The sequence below is a fragment of the Parus major genome, chromosome 1 (genome assembly GCF_001522545.3).
Source record: "Parus major isolate Abel chromosome 1, Parus_major1.1, whole genome shotgun sequence".
NCBI lineage: Eukaryota > Metazoa > Chordata > Aves > Passeriformes > Paridae > Parus > Parus major.
In genome coordinates, this window is record NC_031768.1 from 53,851,855 (window position 1) to 53,871,951 (window position 20,097).

Genomic DNA, 20,097 nt, shown 5'->3' on the forward strand with positions numbered 1-20,097 from the left:
TATGTTTTCAAATATTGCACATACCATTGAAATGAACTGCTGTAGAGCACTAATTTTTCAGACACAATCTCCATTTTTATTTGTTTTATTTGCTTGCTTTTTCCCCATAAATTAACACTTAATAGAGTAAAAAAAATCTTAAAAATTTGAATTAAGTTTTCTTCACTATGAAGTTTAACAATGACAAAGGAAAGTCCTACCCTGGGACAAAATAAAATAAATAAGCAGAAGACCCAGTGCAGACTAGGATCTCTGTGGCTGAGAAGTCATTACTGAAAGGGACCCGGAGGTCCTGGTGGAAAACAAGCTGAACATAAGGTAACACTGCACTGCTGCAGCAGCAAAGGCAAATCAGACCCTGGGCTACACCTGTAGGGACATTTCTGGCATAGATAGGGGACTGGAACAAGGGCATTGTCACTAGGTGATCTTGAAGGTGTCTTTCAACCCAAGCCATTCCATGATATCCTACTCTATTTCGTGCTTGTCTGGCCATACCTGGGGAACTGGTGTTCAGTTCTGGTCCTACAAAAGAAACACATGTACAGACAGTAGAGGCCCAGGAAGATAAAGTACTGGAGGAGCTGCCCTGTAGGGAAAGACTGAAGAAGCTATGTCTTTTGGCCCTGAAGAAGAGAAGATTCAGGAGGAACTTCATCAAAATATTCCAGTGGCAATGGCTACAGAGGGGATGGAGGCACTCTCTTCACAGTCACCTAACTCAGTGGTTCATCTGGGTATATACCTGGCAGAATCTCATGTCCAAACTGATGTCCTTCTCCACAAACAGGTTTCTCTTTCTTTTTATATATACCTACTTCAACTTAATCAAATTATCAAGAATAATCTTTCTGCTCTTTCACTTGTCTGACAAAATTTATCTTGTGTTTTTCACTGTTAGTATCTCATCTAAATTCAGTAGTTTTGAATCTTTGCAATGAAATGTTCTGTTATATAGAGAGTGACCAAATCTTGAACCTCAACATCAGACAAGATAAAAATCAATCTGCTGAAATAAAATGTTGATTAATAAGTGTAGTGTGCTCAACATAATTTTTTTTCAAATTATTTTTTGTTGTATTTTCTAAATCTTTGTCTTTTCTCTTGTTTCTAATTTCACAGGTTTTCTGTGTAATGAAAATCTAGTCTGAGATGATGTTTTAAAGAACTTTAAATCTCTTGCTTACACCAAATCCCAGTGAGGATCTGAGTAAGGGTCCTTTCAAATATTCAGGACTCTACAGCACCTTAATCTATGGTATTCAAGAACCTATAATTTATTTTTTTTTTTTTTTTTAATGAATAACTTTCATTTTGATTTTGTCTCTTCAAAATAAATCGAAAATGATTGGAAGGTCCTTCAAAAGTAACATTAAAGAAATCTGAGCTAAGGATGATACTTCAAAAATTCCTTTTAATGACTATTAATTGTTTGGGAGTTTTAACTTCTTGTAGGAAAATATTTTCCAGCATACTTGCTTACCCTCAACAGTCTTATTCATTACTTTTGGCAATTTCCTTCCACTCAAAAATGAATCTGTATTCATACTATTTCTTCTATTAAGCTTTTGTAAACCTCAACTTTATGCTCGCTGATCCTTTTTCACTCCATGGAAATGAATTACTTTCCCTCTTTCCCTCAGTATGCAGATCAGCTCATCAATTGAAAGTCTGACATCATCTTTTTAATCTATTTTTGGACTTTATACTTTCTTCTCTACCCTTCAAAAGAAAAAAAAAAAAAAAAGGAGAAAAAATATTCCTAATAAATGACAATGAGTGCCCCTGAAGAGGAATTGGACTATTAAGTAAAAATCACATTATGATCTCAGATAAATTAATATAAATTTAGTACTTTCCTTCAGTGGCAGCAGAATTCTATTGTATTCCATAGAAAATTACATACATGCATGCATACAACAGAAAAAAAAATTAAAATATAAAATTTCTGTTGGATCATCATAGTTTCGACTTTTGAGTGTGATTATTTGATATTACTTACCATAAGAAATGATGCAAAAATGGAGGCAGAAACAACTATTTTAACAGTGGATCAGTGTAATTTGTGCATAAGAACCATAAAAGACTTGTTGATAAAAACTGTCTCTTTTAACTGTGCCTTTTCATGAATCTCTCTCTCCAGTACAACCAGATTCAATACTTCCAGTTGGAACACAAAACTGGTAAATTTCTATTGAAGTGGAAATGTTACTTATTTTCTTTTTGAAGTGAAATGAAAAAAGATTTAAACTATTCCGATGTCTAAATGTATGCATTTAGGGGACTGCAATTAAAGGGATTTTAACATTGCAATTATATGGAGAAAAAACACACATTATCATTTGTGTGACACTCTTTATATAAACAGTATGACACTGTTTAAGTAAGAGGCTTGAAAAGAAGTCTACATTTTGCCCACATTTCAATGTTCAGTTTCCTTTTCCTACAGTCAGACAGTTCCTTGTGACTTCTTGGTCTGACAAATCCTTCCAAACTCTCCCTGGATCCCTGCAGGACTTGGCTGTGAGTTTGTTGCATGCTGACCTTATATCCATGTGTCTGCCACTCTCTGTTCCTGATAATGATATCTCCTTTCTCTGTCACTGTGTGTTTCTTCAGCCTGCAATTCAAAGGCTTCTTTAAGCATATCAGTGAAGGTATGTAAAGTACCTTTTTCTCTTTACAGGGGTGCTCCTAAATATGTATTACCCAAGACAAGGTCACCTTCTACTGCCTAGCATTACCCATGTTGGGATTAACCCATTAGAAGATCTGGAATAAACAGGCTTAATAGCTCTGCCATCCATCACATTATATATCAATTCTTGCTCTCAGAAGTGGGCATTAAGCTGCACTGAGCTGTGGTGCAATTACTCTCTGATGAAACAGCTAATTTGCTTTTCATTTCTGGAACAATTCACTTACAGCTAGTTCAGTTTGCAGTGTAGAGGTGTGCAAGGCACACTAACACTTCTGGGGGCTCCAGCTGGAAGCTTTATAGTAGTCAAAAGGATAACTATCTGTCCCACTTTTAAACTCAGCCTCCACAGAGTAATGAAAAAGGAAAAGCATGTTAGCAGAACTTCAATGTGTACAGTTCTTGCCTTAGGCAAGGTTGACCTTTTACTTACAGACACCTTCATATCCACAACCCCCTCCACTCTCCCCTCCACTCTCCCCTCCTTACATTTACTACCATTTCATTGAAAATCTTCCAGGCAGGAGTCTAAGAGAGAGTTCCCCTATCTGTCTCTGGAGAAAAGAATATTCCTCAGTGATGCCCTTTCAAAATCAGATAATCTGACCATGAAATGCAACTCTGAGTTTACTAAAAGAAGCCATTTATGTGTCACTATTTTAGCTTATCACAGAGCTATTTGAAAATACCATAATGCAAATATTAGGAGTCTGAGTTAATGCAAATTTAATTATTCTCAGTTTTCATATGTGAACCACTGGTTCATATTTTCCTACATCACAGTAATGCCCCAGTTATCCTGTATGACACCCAGGTTAGCAGTGATGGAGTTGGATCAAATTCATAACACTTTACAGGGGACAGATTTAAATGATATATTTGCTTTGAGCAGATCTTTCAAAGTTATTTTTTTGGCTGAGTATCCCATTTTAGATATGAAAACACCTCAGAAACACAAAAACAATTTGTCAGAAAGACAGAAGTGAAACAAAGGAATTTTCTTTTTGAAATTCTTCACCTTTTTGGGTTTTGTCACTTTAGTGGTAAAAGTATAATTTTATATTTCTTTAAATGTTCTTATACACCCCACTGTTAAATGCACATATATAGTTCTGGCGAGCTGACAGCAGAGAACAACTTATAGTTCATTAGCTTTAGCAATATATTCTTCAGTGAGCTGTTTGTGTTTCTCTGTTATTCCTATAAATATACATATATATATATATATATATATATATATATTTGAAGTAAATAATGGTTAGAGAATTCCAAGAAAATTCCTGTGAAGGATTAGCACAACTATTTATATATACATGCCTACTAGAAAAAATTTCAGTAGGCTTAATAGGATATTTTGCTACCATAATCTTGGAAGCATGTGCTAATAAAAAAGCTATATTTATCTTACCACAGTCAATAAAAAAATGTTTCCCACTCTACTGAGGAACAGAAAGAGTCAAATAGATCCTAAGTGTTGTCAGTATCTTACTGAGAAGACTGTTGGCATTTTTCATAAACAGAGATGTCACTTCATTACAAAATCTTATTGTCTAAATTTCACTTTTATGAAGGTGTTTTTTCTAGTGGGAATATTTGTATGGCATTCACTCCAGGTGTTCCTTAATCACAGAGATAATTCAGACAGACTTGCAGACATGCAACAGGTTTTATTTGGGAAAAGCTGCAGAGGATGAAAACAGGACAGAAGACAGATACTCCCAAATTGTCCTCCTTGTACTTTCTGTTTGATGTTTTATATCCTTTCTTGATCACCACTGCCACCACATTTACTGTCCTTTCAAAAACACCTATCAAACCCCAAATTTCATCTTTTCCTTATGTATAGGATCACTGTGTCACACCCTCATTTGTAGTTGCCTTAGTAATCTTACTTGCTTAGTGCTCCCTCTTTATCAGACATACCCCAAATTGTACAGTTTGAGCCTCCTCCTGATGCCTCTTCTTTCTTTCTTTTTTTTTTTTTTTTTTTTTTTGTGGCAATAATTGACTGTTTGCCAGCTCCACAAGTTCTCTTATCAGTATTTTGGGAAGAACAAAGCCTATCATTTTGCAATATTTTAAATTGAATTTTTTAATGATAAACCTGACATATGGGAAACAACCAAACATTATTAAAACTTTCTTAAATCTTTTTGTTTACAGTCTAAGTCCAGATAAAAGAGATAAAAACCTAGGTATAGGATTTTGGAATCCTAGGGGAAAAAAAGAACATTACCTATTAGAAACTATTAGAAAATTCTGGTGTTCTTCCCTTATTGTATCTTTTTATAGCAACTACTATTTTTTTATATATTCTGCAAATCACTAAAAGCATATAGCTATAAGAGGGGTGAGTTTTTTCTAAAATATTTATCAAAAAGTATGCCAAGATTATGTAAACGAAAATATTCATTAAAAAGCTATAAGCTGATGGAAAACCATTGAAAATTGTTTTTTTCTCTATCTAACTTCTTCCCCAATTTCCAGCAACAGCTGCACTTTTCTGGCTTAGAACATTTAACAGCACAATTTTTTTAAGTCAAAACAAAATTTAAAAAAACATAAGATTACATAGTAATAGTTGGGAAACATGGGATGTTTAGTCTTGCCTTGTGCTTATGGTTAAAATATTCCTAAAAATCTTCAAACAAATGCCATACCTAAACATGAAATGGTAATTATGATTACTGCTGGTAATTATGATCAACCTGACGACACCTCTGACCATACACACTCATCACTTCACCTGATTCAATTAGGAAAAGTAATTCTGAAATGTATGTTTTATTTCTGGTTTGCATGATATTTATCTTAAACATTTGGATTTTCAGGGATGGCTGAGTGCTTGCCAGGCATATGTCAACTCTAATACTTTGAAGACACTGTGGATGTTGTTATTGATGTTATTGTTCCGTCTAGGTCACTTTTTGGTGTTTGTCTTTTGAAAATGTGCTCTTAGCTTGACAAAGACCTTGTAGATGAATATCTAGTTTCTAAGATTTTTTTTTTTCCTCCCCAAGGGTAAATTAACAATAAGCTTTTCAATACTTATGAGAAAACCAGAATTGTGTAGTTTATCGGTTTACTTGCTAAGCTAGAGGGATTCCAACTGACAATACTCATCAAGAAAGAAATCTAATTAACAAGAACCTCACTGTACAGTTGGTATACTAAAGATGCAAAGACAGTTGTTGGCCATTTTGTTAGTTAACTAATTTTTCTTTTGTTCTTCAAAATGTTCCAAAACATAATCTGGAAAATTATCATCTAAGTATCAACGGCAAATCTTGAGCTGACCTAACAACCAGGGAGACTTATCTTCCACGAGATCATTGAAGGGGGTGATTTTAAAAATCAGTTTTACATAGAACCTTGCTATCTCTCTCCCCTAAACAAAAAGGGCTAGAGTATTTCTCCTCTGAGCCAGTATGTATTCAGCAAAGACTTCTGAGACTTCTGGGTTAGACCATACTGTCTCCCAAAGCCTCTTTCAAACTGAGTTATTCTGTGTTTCTGAGCACAGTAGTATATCAAAATATTGACAGATTTTTCTTATAGCGTCAATGAGCATGTTTTTCTTTTTATATTTCGCAGAAAGTCTGCATTTCTTTGGAAAGAAACTAGAGAACCATAAATTCAGGATTACATTTTACAGCCCACAGAAAGAATGAATCATGCTTGATTGTCCTTTGTGATGCCTATCTGATATCAGCCATAACAAAACCAAGATCCTACATCAGCTGGACTATTTCTGTAATCCTGTCTGCCAGCTTCTATGCCACTGAGAGCATTTACATAAAATTTAGCTCAGTTTTGGCATAAAGTTACTGTTTTCTATTTTCTATTGATCATATATATGGGGTTTGCTTTTCTTAAATTCATAACAGCATTTTGAACTTCTTTCTTTCATGTATTTTTAATATTTTTATTAAATTTTTTAATGTCATCTTTCAGTTACTGAAATTCAGCAAATGCTCTGAAATATAGAAACTTATCATCGCTCATAAAACTGCCTTGGCCTCAAGTGTCACTCCCAGGGTACATGGAAGATTTTCTCATTAAAAAACCTTTTGGAAGGAGTTAAAGTATTGACTTGCCTTGTTCTTGTCTTAAAACTAAATTATTTTGTTGAATAGTTTGAGTAACTGATGCAAATGACCATTTCTGAGTTCTTGTACCCAGCCAAAGACAGTAAACTCTTGTTTAATCTTAAATTCAGTCTAGGAAGCAAACTTCTTTTAACAGAGACTGCTAGAAGTATGAAGTCTTAATAGATTAGATACATTTAGGTCTTAATATCATAAATACAGAAAAATAACAAAACCACATTGAATTAAGAAAACTAATAAGACTGCATGGTATTTAGAAGTAGAACGGTGAAATTAGTTAATGTAGATTCTTGTTTCTGTTAAGTATTTTTGTCAAGTGATGGTTAAGTTTGTAGTTGTGGATTTGTAGAATAATCTTACTGTAGTAATTATGAGTAATGCATTAGAAACTTTGGGATCTTGTAAATCCTTCTTTGTGTATTACGGAGCTGAATCAAGGGGAGATAGTAAGGTAAGAATAATTCTTTGGCAGCCATTAAATGACCACATCTAGCTGGAAAAAAGCTTTTTAAATATCACTCCTGTGAAGAACTCCTTGGCTCTAGAAGAATAAAGATTAACTCAAGATCTGGTGCAATGTGCTATGATAGATAGCATGAATCTTGACACTGATAGTTACAAATTACTGATATTTTGCATTATGGTTTTTTCCAATGACTCCTCTTCTTTTGTTTTTTGTTGCTGTTGCTGTTTTCAATTTCTATTTCACAGGTATGCAAGTATTCTACTCTTTCTACATTGGATATTTTTAGAGGTCTAAGTTTTCTTGGCGATATTAATCTGAAACCATTCAGGATTTTTCCCACAGGCATTAAGGGAGCACACACTGTTATGCTTTTTTTGTCCTTTTTTTTAAAAAAAAAAAGCTTTAATACATTTATTAGAAGAGTTTTCTTCCTTGAGCACACATATGACATTTGGCTGATACTTTGAGAGCAAATCAAGAAAAGGCATTTGCTATTTCATTAAAAAAATAAAAAATAAAAAATTAAAACATCCTTTGTTCAGGTAAGATTCACTTCCTAATTCACACTCATTCACTAGAGATTAATTATAGCTTGGCATCAAATTATCTGAAAATTTATTCTTCACTGTTCATATTCAGCCAAGGCCATATGGGTTGAGCATGTTTTTTTTCCCCTGTAATTGTTACTCTATGAAAAAGCTCTATAAGATTTTCTGAACCCAAGCAACTGGATATTTCCCATCTCTTGTACTCTTACTTTGCAGAACAAATTCCTCTGATTTAGTACAACTGTATATATATTTCTTTTTCTCTGGGGTTCTTCAATTTATTAATCTTAATGCAAATTGTCTGAAGGAAATTTCTTGAATACCAGGAATTGAAATGAGATGCACCTATCTTGTATTATCCTGATGTTATATGCATCTACACCATGTACACATCTGGCAAGGAGCATCTGAAGGGATCAGAGGTGTACAGTCAGGTTCTGTGAGTGAAGTACCATCTATACTGTTTCCACATAGCTTACATACATTATGTACCTTAATGTTCAGACTATGGATTGTTTTCTAGTTTGGTGATTGTTGAGATAAAGAGAGATCTAGGCCGTTGTAGTATTGAATCACTTTTGCAATTCTACTCTCACATGTTATCTGTGCATTTTAAATTTGAATTGCAGTTCATATGATATTCTCTTTACAGAAAAAAAAGGGATGGCATGGAAATTACTAAAAGATATAAAAATTGCAATACTGCTACTGATGTGACAATGTTACAATATAATAGTTCAGATGTTCATTATTCTCAAAAGCTAAAAATAACCTGCTTATTAATGTGCCATTGCTCTTTGCTTCATGATGCTATTTTTCCTTGTAATAAATTAATCTTAAAACTATTAGAATCATACTATATCAAAAAACAGCTTGCAAACCTCATATGTATGTTGTCATTTTTGAGTATTGGAATAGATAGATGTAATCGTTAATAATGCAATTTTAATTTTAGAAGTCTATTCACATTTACTACATCATTATTACTTTGCAATCTTTAAATTAAAATGCATTTTATGTTATCTTCTACTAATTTGCATTTTAAATCAGATAACATGCTATGCATATTTAACATAGAGGAACATAATTAACCTCTATATGCTCAATATCTTCTTCAGCACTCCAAGCTAAGCATGTTCAAGATATATAATTGAATGCAATTATAAAATAATTATATGTTTTTTTATATTACATATTGATTACAACAGCAACCTATGTGATTTATCAGTAACTACAGAATATGTCTATTCTTAAGTGACATTTCTCAGGCTTACTACACTTTGAAATAACATATATTAAAAGAGATTAACTTAATAAAAATTCATCTGTTCAGACTATCAATAACAGTAGATAACCTACAAAAAATACAAAATAATATTATGGATTCCAAATTTAAATGATTCTTTATAAATTTGGTATTTAAACAACAGAAAGATAGAGGAAATATATACAACCTCCTCTTTGTGACTGTTATAAAGAATAACCAGGAGTATACAGTATATTATATTAAATATGCAATTATTTTAGCAAAGGTATTTCACTGCTGTACTGTACTGATGCAGTAGTAGGTGAGTGGTTCGAGGACTATCTAGAATATTAGTATGATTTATACAAATGTAGGACATTATAATGAAATTTAATTAAAATTTTATCTGATCATCCAGAATTTATAGATATTTAAGTGGTATCTGTTGATTTTTCTTTCATTAGCCTTTAAACAAGAAATCATTAATGTTTACAAGGTAAAGAGGATGCAGTATTTACTCTTTGAAGGAAATGACCCTTTAGTCTCACTGTATTTCAGCCCTCTCTGGTTGTTATAATGCCCAGCTCCTTGGGGATCTGAGTCCTTGCTGGTCATTGACCCTGGACCTGTTACAACAACATCTCTATCCATAAGGCCCACACTGGGCACTGATGATGCCAGCATTTCTCTATCTAAGTGTTGTGGTTTTAAAGCAGTAACTAAAAAATTACTAGAAAACTTACTTATTTCTTGCTGTGAGATATGGATTAGAGCAAAACTGGCTTAAAACTTAAAAGGAATAAAGAAAGTTTATTAACAAAACTACAAGAATAAGAACACCAGAATAAACTTCCAGAAAACCCCTTTATCCCCTACTACCCACCATTCCCTTCTTCATATGACAACATAGAGACAAAAAACTTTGGAACTTTGGTGTTTAAAACAGTCCCAGTTCCTTCTAGAGTCTTTTCATCAGCCTTTGTAGAGAAACAGAAGTCTTCTTCTGCTAATCTACAGAGTTTCTCACGAGAAAACTATTTCTGTTATAGTTTTCCATTGCCCTGATGTCAGCTGCCCGGAAATCTGTCATCAGTTCACTCCTCCCATTTCACATCACTCTGAGGTGTGTATGGGTCATAAGTCTAGGGATGTAATTTTTTAAGGATGAGATATTCAGAGGCAAAAGTCCTCTTCATCTCTCTTTGTGAGCTCTACTGGAAAACAGTTTTCTCATTGCCCTCAAGGCCTCACATCTTCGCTCCACTCTGTTCCAGCAACTCACTGTATCACAATCACTGTATCACTCTACTTTTTGCTCAAAGTCGACACTTTGAACACTCCATTCCTCCCAATATACTCTGTAATGAATGAAAGGAGTTTTTTTTCAGAACATTATTGTTCATCTCTTTAACAGAAAAATATTTCAGCTAATAAAGCATCTCCTTATTCTCTCTTCCCCATCTAAAACTTAACTCTTTTCTTCACTGCCTTTGATGGTTTTTATGATGTCTTCTTCATATTGATTGTCTCTCTCTATCTCTCTGGGGAAAAGAGAGTACAGTCTCTCTGTACGTTTTATCCAGGTAGTAAAAGAATTAAAGTCTTGGAAAGTTGCAGATGTTCATGGTGTCAGGTTTCAGTCCAGCAGCAGAAACTCCAAACCAAGCCAGGCCGGCCGGCTACATTTCTCCCCCACCCTCTGCGGCCTTGTCCGGCCTGGAGTGGGGGGAGAAGGCCAAGACAGAGCCTTATTACCTCCTCAGAAGCCGGAAACCAAAAAGAGAGCAAGAGAGCCCTGGCTTTACATCTTAAGGTGGTGTTCACAAGTTGATCTCACTTTTCAATGGTCAAAACTGCTGTCAATTCTTAGAAATGACCGATAATTGGTCAGGAGAAAAGACTCCCATCAGCCACCAGTAGTTTCAACTTCTTTAGCTCTCAAAACTATCTTAAAGGTAAAGTCATCCCATGACACTAAGCAAAATTCAGTTTTGTTTTACTCAGAAAGAAAAGCTTTTCCTGTTGTGGTGATGTTGGCGTGTTTTGGTTTTTTTCCCTGCAGGAACACCAAATTGGAAAAAGGAAACATAACCTATATGATCTGGAAATGAGATCTGAAGAACCAAGATTATTGCACCTGCTGTCAACACAGAAGGAATAGAACTGCTGCCATTGAGGGAGAACTCTCTCTCAATGTCCTCTCAGACCCAGATGTGTGTTACACATAGTGACTTCTTTCTTGATGGCAGTGGGAATCAATGAGTAAAACCTACAAGGAAGTGAAGGTGCTTCTGCAATAGCAGTGAGGGAGGGAGCAAACCTAATGTATTAGGCTTATCTGTATGATAAGACACCCTCTCAAACACTGGAGGGGTTAAACATTGTTCCAGTTGCATAGTCAGATTTTCTTATGAGATGTAACACGGAGACTTCTGTAATGATAACTGAAAAAGACTGATATTTTTAATGGGTTTGTTTTTCTCTCTCTTTTTTTTTTTTCTTTATTCCCAACAGCTGCACAAAATGATTATGTAAAGGATGAACAAAGACATTTTTATTTACTCTAGTCTGGAAAAAGTGACTGTTAAATCCAGTGTCATGTGGAAGTGACTATGTCCTCAGACAAAATCCAATCAACAGTAATCAATCCTTTCAATTGTGTAATAAAATCTTGAGAAGATGAAGCTTTGCCACTGAAATGTGGCATTGTTTTTCATTAAATAATGAAGCAATTATTGTCACAGTAAAGCAATGTCAAACAGCAGTGAGTAAGGACAATCCTTCATCTATCATTATCCCATATTAGTTCATTTTGTTAAAGTACTTGAAACACTGTATAAAGTACACAGAAAAAAATAAAAATTAAAATATTACAATGGATTCACTTTAAAATGAGAAAAATATTAACTTATGTCCTTGTTTGCACTTTATTCTTTCATGAATAATGAAATAGTTACTGAAATACCCGTCTTCTATGATTTTAAATGCATCTCTTAAAAGACGATGTCACATTGGGGTACATGAAGGAATCAAAAAATTTAAAAAGCCCTTGGGATTCTGTAGCAAGGGATATCATTTATCTGCCAGGCCTTTATCTTTTCATCTTCACCTTTTAATCATTACTGCCTCTCAGCTGTTAAAGAAAAAACCTCGCAATATCCAGTGTTCATTGCCAATGTGTCCATTTGTATGCATTTTTGTTTGTTCCTTTGTATAGTGACTTTGAAAACTCGAGTGAATGGGTAAATGAGTTAACTTTCTTCTCTCTCATACCCTCTCATGAGCTTTTTTCTCTTAATTATGATACCTATTGATGTATTAAAAATTCACCACAGCTACAGGACTTGAATCAAAAGTCTCCTGAATCACCAAGTAAAAACACCACAATGGAAATATTGAAGCAGATGCATAAAACTAACTAAACACTCCTCCTTTGATAGTTTTTTTGTTGAGAAATAAAATAAGAGAGATCTTGTATAAAAAGGATTTTTTAGAAAAATACATTTTAAAATCTAAATCCAGAACCACAAATTACCTTCATTAATATACTAATTAATGTTAGGGAAGAAGGCTTCTTATTTAGCATTTGTGATGTTTGGTACTATGGAGGAAATTAACAACAGAACATTTTCTGAAGTAATTAATGCTTCTTTATTTTATTAAAATATATACTCAAATATATTAATAGACTATGTAATGTATAACTATATATGAAATTACATTATATGCTAAATTAAATATATAGTTTTTAAGACAATACTGAATAAAAATGGACCTACAGCTTTATAAGGTCAGATTGCAAAAATCATTATGAAAGAATCTGAGACAAAACTTCTAAGCAACTATAATTTCAACACTAGTGAAGTTTACCATTAAGAATTTGAGACATTTTGGACAGCATTTAACTCGTGAATATGAAATATCTAGTGTCAAGAAAATAGGAACTGTGCCTGACTTCTAGTAGCTGAAAACAGAAAGAAATTTTGAGAAAATAATGTTAAGAAGGAAATGAGAAGTCGAACACTGTAACTACTTATATATCTTTCTTTCCACATCTGTCTTTTTAGCTATCATTTTATGACCAAACCAAAATGCATTTTAAGTTCTTATGTCTAATATGATTCTCTGTGATAAATTGTTGAAAGTAACAAAGACCTATAATTTACTTCACTTGTTCACTTTTACATCCACTATGTAAAAGGGGTTGTAACTATATAGTGGTTATGATTAAATAATAACGTATAATCTATTTATAAAGGGAAAGGATTTAGGTTATATATTATTTCCGTATTTATTGGTTAAGTAATTGTTGGTACCTATTTAAAAAAATAATAAATAAACAACAACAAAAATTAAAAAGGGAAAATAATAAACAGGATATTTCTTTGTTCCTGACAGGCTCTAGTTAATCCATTGCCCCCAAAGCAGATAATTAAAGGATTTTAGATGTGTTGCTGGTGAATTCAATTTGACACATTAGAGTTTATAATCCCTGTGACCTCAATTATTGAGTATGAATGATGGCAAACACTAATAATCCAAATGCCTGGTGTCTTAATTTCTTTATAAAATCCAATACTTAGTTACCTGGATGTGAATGAAGGTTATATGAATCACACAAAAACCCCAACCTTCATCTTTAAAAAAAAACAAAAAGCAAACCCAAGCCAATTGTTCTATCTGTGAAGGTCACTCCTATGTGCATTGCCTGTGATATAAAATATATAGAAAAGAACATGCAAAAGGTATTGTCCTTGATATTTATGTAAAAAAAAAAAAAAAAGAAATGAAAGAAAATTGATAGGGGAATTTAATTTTGTAGAGAAACTTATTCCTTTTGTGTTCTTTGAAATTTTCAGCAAGTCTATGCCAAAAAAATTTCATGTTACATTCCTTGATTTGTTGGAATCACTTTTCAAAACTGAGAGTCAGACTGAAGCAGTAAAAGTACTATATTCCAGTTAAAATAAATTCCTGATATATTTCAAATTCCTTACTTCAACTTGTTATTTTCGGACTTGAAAGTTTTTGTTATGGAAGAGATCCAACATACCCAGCTCGTCACCACTCACTGGTGGGATTCCCACAGTCTCAGTACTGGTCCCAGATCTGCTTAATATCTTTATCAGCGATTTGGATGAGAAGATCAAGTGCATCCTCAGTAAGTTTGCAGAGAACACCATATTGGAGTGTTGATATCCTGCAGGGTAGGAAGAATCTACAGAGGAATCTGGATAGGTTGACTGGATGGGCTGAGGCCATTTGTCAGAGGCCCAACAAGGTTCTGCACTTCAGTCACAACAACCCCATACAGTTGAAAAATGACCCAGTACATAGTAATAAAGTAGTAAAGTACATACGAGTACTGGTGAAGAGATGCTGAACATGAGACAGCAGTGTGCCAAGAGACTTTTATTGTCTATTTGTGTGAAATTGTTCTCTTGTTTGAAATAAATTATGGAAAAAAATGTGTCAGTTCCTGCTATACTGAAACCATAATCTCATCACACGTTCTGAGTTTCTACAGTCTGAAGTATTCAATTTAGTTTTCTACAACTTGAAGGTGACTGAGTGTGATCACCACCTACAATTAAGTTTTCATGTATGGTTCTATTGAAAGACAAAAACTGAAACAATTTTCTAAATATTTCAATGAAGACAGATGTCTTCTTGAATTTTTTTTTTTATTCCTCAGCTAATGCAGTCAACACAGGTAAACAATTATAAAACATGATAGAAATTAATGTTCCCATGAATGTCATCACAGGAAGAAATCGATCTTTCATCACACCTGAGCATTGCCATGAAGCACTAAAATTAAGGTTATCTGTCGCATTGTGCTAGTAATTTTTCAGCAAGGAAGAATAACAGAAAGTCCACCTAAAACAATGAGAAAATTTTGAGGTGACTTCAGTGATATCTAAATGAGACCTAAATACCATGTCACCTCTACATTAAAAACACAAGTAATAGTAATTACATTAATATCAATTTAACAAAGTATATTGCTTTTGCTGTGATTAGTTTCTGTATTATATAAACTTCTAAGTATATAATACAGTTTTTAATAATAAGCATATTATGAAGGACTGTTTTCCATGTTTTTAGGAACACTGAAAAATTAAGAATTTTTGCTTTTGCAGGGGTATTACTATTTTAAGGGTATTGTTATCGTGGTTGCTATCCTTCCATGGTGCATGTTCTTTTCATTTTGCAATTTGTATATTCTATTTTTGTAATACTTCTAGAATCAGATTCCTTAGGCAGACAAAAATTATCTTTCAATCTCCCTGACAAGACTAAGTAGAGTGTTAATCAAATGACAGAAATAATCAATATGACAAGTGCTTTGGGATTGAAGGAGTACGTAAGAAAAAACCAGCAGTAAATTCTCTGTGTAGGTAAGTTTTTTATTAAGGAGAACGTAGGGTTGATTCTCAGCTGATGCAGATCATCCCTGCAGCATAAAACTGTCTATTGACCTTGACTGACTACTGAAGATGGAACTGAGCTATAGGTTTTTGATACTTATCATGTGTATATAACACCTTTGTGCAAGTTTGTTTCAATATTGTTTCATATGATATTGTTTCATATATATTCACATATATATTGTTTCATATAATTGTTTCAGTAAACAATATATATTAAATATTTTTTAGAATATTTTAATGGGTTTTTATAGATATTTTTAGTTATATAAATCCAAATACTTCATAAACCCCAATATCAAAAAAGACATTGTCATTTACATCCTTTTGCTAACACATCTATAATTACATAAAATGAAAATCATAACTGAATTTGACCAAAAATTTATACGTAATCTTCTTAGTGGAAGTAATACATTTCTGTACAAAGACATACCTGGGGAAGAAATAAGCTTTTGAAAGTGTTAGGAGAAAAGTGTTGAAATAATTCGGAAACAATGCCTAAAAATAATTTTCAGGTAGAAATGAAAAAGCAGTTTGTAAGAAGTAAATGATGCTTCTAGACTTTTATCTCCTTTTGTTTGAGCAGCTGCACACTGAAAATACAAAAGGTATATTGATTTTTTTTTTTAATATAACTTTGGCTTTTGAAAACAATATTGAAGTTCGTAAATATATATGGTTTACAAATATTTGCATTCTATAATTGCTTCTACAGAGAACTGGAAAAGTTGAAATAGAGTAATTCATTTTTTTTCTGCAAAGAGCAGCAGAATTTTAACTAGTTTCTATTCCCACTGTTCAGCATCTGATATGTGTTCCATCAAACTTCCAACACACCCTCAAAAAAAGCTCACATGTGAAATGATAAAAATAATAAATAGCCAATATATTTAGATAATAGGAATTTCTGAAAGTATTATGTGTAGTGCAAAGTTTGGCATGCGTGCCATAATGGATTGTTAAGCAGGGTTTCCTTTCATCATATTTCAGTGTTGGATTTTGAATATCAGTTTAAAGTCATTTTGGCACTTTTTAATACAAGTTGCATTAATTTGGAAATGCTTAAGGTCTTTTATTTGTTACTACACAGGATCTATCTGCTTGTGTGTAAAATACATGTTTATATGTTTAAATGGATATATAGCTAATGACTAAAAATTAACTTCATGCTACAAAAGGTGGTGATATTCATTTGCCATGAACATGTCTCAAAATCTTCATAAGTTTAAAGAGGCTGCATAAAGTTGAGTAAGAAAAATGCATGCAAAAATTGGTTTTACAGCAGATTCCATATTGATTTATGAAGACATTAATTTGCCATTTAAGTCTTAAGTTTGACTATTAATAATTCTTGACATTCAAAAGATATTTTCATATCAGAAAAGTCTAGTTAATTTCTTTAAAAGATGACTTTGCACATTAGTGCATTTCCATAAAGAGCAGTGCATTTTGAACAACTTTTAAACAAAAGGAATGGCCATTAAATTGCCAAGTTATTATTAAAATGCCAGTCTGTAGTCATTGAAAAAGTATTGCCATATATTTGCTTAATATATAATGGACTAATTTATTCAAGTAAGAATCAAAATGTAGTAATATTCATAAAGAAACTGCGTATTTTCCAGCTTTTAGTTGCTGTATCTAAAGCAAAATTACATATTTTCTTGGAAACAAGTTTAAAATAATTGTTTAATTTAAAGTTTACTTAATTCTTAGGTGAGGGCAAAGGGAAGTTCATTTCAGCTTATAATGCGATCACAGAGAGTAAGCAGAAATAATCACATAATTGAGCAATATTATGGTAAAGATAACTGCAAATTAAATGCTTTGGGATATTGTTGTCAGAGAAAGAATAAATAAAAGCAGTAATTTATCAGCAGATATGTTGCTTACAAATGTCTTTGTCAAAAGAAACATTAGTCCTCTTTACTACTTTTTTAAAGGATGATTTTCTAAGGGTTCTAAAATTATTTCATTCTAATACAAATGTAGCTCTTAATATCCCACTGAGAGAGGTAAAAACAGCATAGATTCTATGTATATGTCACAGACTAGAATCAAATGAGAATAAGACTGAACAGCTTACAACAACAAAAACAACAGATAAAGATCCAACAGGAGAATGGACTGCTCTGACTTTGGAAGAGCAATGAGTAAGAAATGCTGGTTGACACCTGAGGCCAAAAATAAAATTGAGAGCACCCATCAGAAAGAAGACTGGAAAAGTGAATGACAGGGAAAGTAAGATTTAAATGAAAGCAAAAAGGATAAAATTATGTAAATAAGTACAGGTGTGCTGGTATAGAAAGACAGTGGCAAAAAAAAAAAATTAAATCTGAAGAGGTTTACTACTACTGACAGATTGAACATTTACATCAAAGTCTCAAGAAGAAACTAAGTATTATGTATAAATGAAATAATTTTAAAAGAGATGGGATTTCATCTGAATAAAATTTTAATTAAAAAAAGAAAAAGAAAATTTTTGACTTCTAGCAGGTCTCTCAGTATCTTTAAAGAACTCTAAAATCTATGATCTATATAGCTTTGGTGGCAAAGGAAAAGAATCTTAGTGTGAGAAATATTAAAGCAGCTTTGAGAGAATGTTGTTTACTGGAGGCTGTGACAGAGAACCACTCAGAGAGAAGATCAGAAGATGTTTTCAGTTTATCTGTCACATATACAGAGTTCAGGACCTGACAAAGTCAATAACAGAAAATTGTTAGAAGAGCACAAGAATATACTGCTTAATGGTAAAATAAGCTGTGAAAATGAAACCTTATATCTAATTGGGAGAGCTGTGAAGCCTCCAGCATTCTGTTACATTTTAGTTCCATTTTTTTCACTTACAGGAGGGTTGGATGACATCTGTCATAAAGGCTGAATTTCTAATTTCGTCTAATAGAAAAGTGAATTGTAAGAGTGTCATCTCCTGCTCTTTAAAAAGTATGTCATGAGTGGAGTTGGCATGAGGTAACTAACTAGAGTTCTTGTAAGCATATCTTGTGAATAGCAATAGTAGAGGACAGTGTTATGAAAATCTCCCACTAAAAGTTTTTAATGACAACTCTGATAATTTAAATGGAAACAGTAACACTGCGGGGAAAATGGCCAACCTAGCTTTCGTTTCCATTTTACCAGTGCAAGAGTCCCCAGAATATTTTCAGAATAAAGGAAAAAGAATTATTTGGACATATTTTCAGTTTAGTCTTTTTGAATTTCTTAGGATGATCAGAATGTAAACTTTTTTCTCCCTTTCTCTTTCAAATCAAAAAGTGAAAACATAGAATGTTTACCAGGAGGCAAATATTACATACACCTCCCTGCTCCATCTAAAAAAGAAAGTGAGAAAGTGTGACTTATGGAAAAACTTAAAACATAAATGAGAATTTTTAATTTCTTAGCATGCAAAAATATGGAACATGAGTTAAGAAAAGCAGTTTTGTGTGTGTTTAGGGGCTCCTGTTTAATTACTGTCAATATACTTTTTGGAGGTTTCTTCAATACACTTAATTGACAGAGAATGCAGTTGCAAAGGGAAAGGGAGGGTGGAAATTGGTTATTGTTTGAGATGAATTTATAAGCAGTGTCAGGCCCCTGGGGTCATTATCATCTTTAGTGTCCCTGTTCAATGTCCCCTGGGCCTTTTCCCAGGGAGCACGGCTCAGGACCCCATGTCAGCCTCCTGAGACATCAACCCCTGCCCCTGTGATGCCACAGCAGGGCCAGCCCTGCCAATCCCACCCTCCCCATGAGGGTGCCCAGTGCCTGGAACTGGGGCCGCCCTGGTACCCCCAGGCTCCCTGCTTGGTGCTGTGGAACAGGTCCTGTTCCATGCCCTGCTGTAAGAGACCGTGGGGAGACACTCCCCTGCTAGCAGCACCCCAGACCACTGGGAGCAGCAGGTTCAGAAGTGACATAGATCAGGCCGAATTCAGGTGAACTGGATATCCTAGAAAGTTGCTGAAAAAAAAGAGTTCAACATAGAAAGAAATTAATGAAAAGAGCAGGAAGTTAAAATAAAACTATATTATTTGGTGTAAACATTAAAGCCTGGTAAAAAAAATTGTGACTGATAACTGTTGCTTAGTCAGGGAGAAATTAAAATTCCAAACACTAGGGCAACAAGTTTCCACAATGCATGACAAATTAGAAATATTATTTTATTTGTATTATATTCTAACCAAAAATCGAAGTGATAGTGTTGTTTTAGCTAGAATTTAATTTTTCACACATAAATGTGGAGCCAAAACATTACTCTCTTTTAATTTTATTTTTTTTCTTTTCTTTTCTTTTTTTTTCTTTAATATTAGTTATCAGGAAAAGTTGAAAGCCTTAAAAAAGGGGAAAAGGTATCTTTTTCTTTCTTTCTTTCTTTCTTTCTTTCTTTCTTTCTTTCTTTCTTTCTTTCTTTCTTTCTCTCTTTCTTTCTTCCTTTTTCTTTTTTTTTTCTCTTTTTCTTTTTCTTTTTCTTTTTCTTTTTCTTTTTCTTTTTCTTTTTCTTTTTCTTTTTCTTTTTTTTTTCTTTTTCTTTTTCTTTTTCTTTTTCTTTTTCTTTTTCTTTTTCTTTTTCTTTTTCTTTTTCTTTTTCTTTTTCTT